Below are 2,706 nucleotides of genomic sequence, written 5' to 3' on the forward strand. Positions count from 1 at the left end.
TGCACACTTAAAAAACTCATTCAAATTTCTGGGCATTTTAAGCTATAGATGAGTTTTTGCAGTCGGGGAGAAAACATACGTAGCAGTAGTCAATGACGTTAAAAATGGACTCATAGCTCATGTCTCGCTTAGTCAATCACTATTCACGATTTGTAGATTTTCCACCTATAAAACTTGCCCCAATTCTAATTCAGAGAAATAAGACTCCACAAGTTAATGGTTGGAAATATTTCAGGTCAACCTAAATAAATGAGTGAATAATAGCAGCAGAACCTGGGGGATGGTGCTCACAGGAGGGGCACTGCCCTGTGATGCTGGGGACCACGTGAGAAGGCTCTGGGTTTGCACCCTGGGTCAAAACTTGCTAGTCGTCCTTGGGGCAATGGACTAGGGTATGTCCATGCGAGAAGGCTGAGTTTGCATCCCAGGCCAAAACTCACTGTTAGTCCATGGGGATATAGACTGGCTGGCCATGGTGGGGAAGGGCAGAAGGGAGAGCTGAAGAGTGAGAACCCTGTGGGGGCGAGGGAGGGAATACATGGCTGTCTGTCTGTCTACCTCAGCAAATAAATAAATGTGTAAAATAGTGATAATGGGTCCAGACCTGTAGCCTGGTGGTTAAAGAAGCCAGATCCCACATGGTTGACTGTGATTTGAATTCTGGCTCCAGCAGCTTGAAAAGCATGCTGGGTACGTGTGCACGCATGCCCAAAACCCGACAGGATGGAGAAGTGGAGGAGAATGTGCAGCAATCGTGCTTCACGGAGCATGCGTGCTCTCTATCTCTGTCCATTTCTCTGGGAAGCACATGCACGTTCCGGCAATGAAAAATTAGTCATAATCATAATAACTGGAGTTTGTGTTCACACATTCCTCTTCCTGCCTTTACTTCCTTATACTTCATCTCAATAAGAAATGTAAGTTACATTACTCTGTAGTGGGAAGGTTTAGTTGACTGCAGTTAAAATAGTAATATAATCTTCTCAGGTAATGAGAATTGAGATGACTTTTTTTCTTCCAAATAAGTTAATTTAAATCATGCTAATTCATCATTTATTTTAGAATAATAAAATATTTTAATGTTATCTTTATATCTTAATTTATGTTATAGAGAAAAATTTTTGTTATAGGGCATGGACACTCACCAGAGAGAGAAAAAGAGAAAGCGAGAAGTTACCCCCCAGGGAATGGACACACCACAATCCCTTCTCCTCCTGGTATTTTGAACATGCACGTACACATACCTGGAATGAGTTTCAAGCCTCTGGGTCTGGGACTGAAGCCACAGTTGGCCATGTTGGAGTCCAACACCTTAACCACTATGCCACCTGCTGGCCCCTTAATAGGATCTTTAAAAGTAGCATGGTTGGGAACCAGCAGTTAGCGTAATGGCTATGTCTCTGGACTCCCACATAGTTGACCGCGGTTCGCGTCCCAGACCCAGTGGCTTAAAACTCACGCCAGGTGCATGTGCGTGTGTGCCCAAGATCCTGAGAGGAGAATGGAGGAGAAGAGATTGCGGCATGACCATCCCCCTGGGAGGTAATTTCTCGCTTTATGTCTCTATGTCTCTCTCTGTCTGTCTGGCGAGCGCACATGCTCTATAGCGAAAATCTCTCCAAAAAAAAAAAAGTGGCATGGTTTATTGGTGGGTTATTTATAGGAAACTAGCCCTGTAGTGAGTATTCATGAGATTTATAATGTAGTGTAGATTGTACTTTACCAATGAGGAAAATCTCGAGTATGATAAAGTATTTAAATAACTTTCTACTATTTAAAATGAAAACTATTACCCAAAGTTAAAGAAACATTTATAAATTGTCAAAGTTCAATATTTGGATTGCCAAGCAAGTCTTTGAACTTGTGCCACAGAAGGTAGTCTGCATAACTAATAGCACCCTAGCAGCAACAGGACAGTTTGAGTAACAATTGAAATAATTTGAGTTAGAGCAGGACTCATAGCCTCCTGAATAAAGGAGCTGGATCCTACTTGACTGACTCTGGTTGGAACCCCTACCCAGAGGCTTAAAAAACATGCCAGGCACATGTGCATGCATCACCAACATCTGACAGAGTGGAGAGATAGAGGAGAAGGGATTGCAGCATGACCATGCCCCGTGGAGGATAGGGGGTGCTTTCTCCCTTTCCTTCTCTCTCTGTCTCTTTCTGACAAGTGCACACACTCTCTGGCAATTAAAAATAAATAAATAAATAAATAATTCAAGCTAAAAAAAACCAAATGCCTTTGTTTTAGTTTGCGTTGGTCCAAGACTCTATGGAGTGTGAAGTATAAACAATTGACACTCATTTGTGGAGTAATGTTTTAGAGCAGCCCCTGGCATTCATGTGCTTGTCTTTGAGCTCCATGCTGGGATCCTCCCTGTCTCTTTCAGCAAGAGGACTGCTGTCTCTTAGAAAGAATGACAGGAGACCAGCAGATGGCGTAATGGTTATATCACTGGACTCCCATGTAGTTGACTGCGGTTCAAGTCCCAGATCCAGTGGCTTTAACTCACGCTGGGCATATGTGCATGAGTGCCCAAGATTCCAAGAGGAGAATGGAGGAAAAGGAATTGCGGTGTGGCATCCCCCTGGGGGGGTGTGTTCTCACTTTCGGTCTCTCTGTCTCTTTCTGTCTTTCTGGTGAGCGCACATGCCCTATAGCAAAAACCTCTCAAAAAAAAAAAAAAGAAAAGAAAAGAAAGA

Source organism: Tupaia chinensis, unplaced genomic scaffold (genome assembly GCF_000334495.1).
Source record: "Tupaia chinensis unplaced genomic scaffold, TupChi_1.0 Scaffold000031_1, whole genome shotgun sequence".
Lineage (NCBI taxonomy): Eukaryota > Metazoa > Chordata > Mammalia > Scandentia > Tupaiidae > Tupaia > Tupaia belangeri.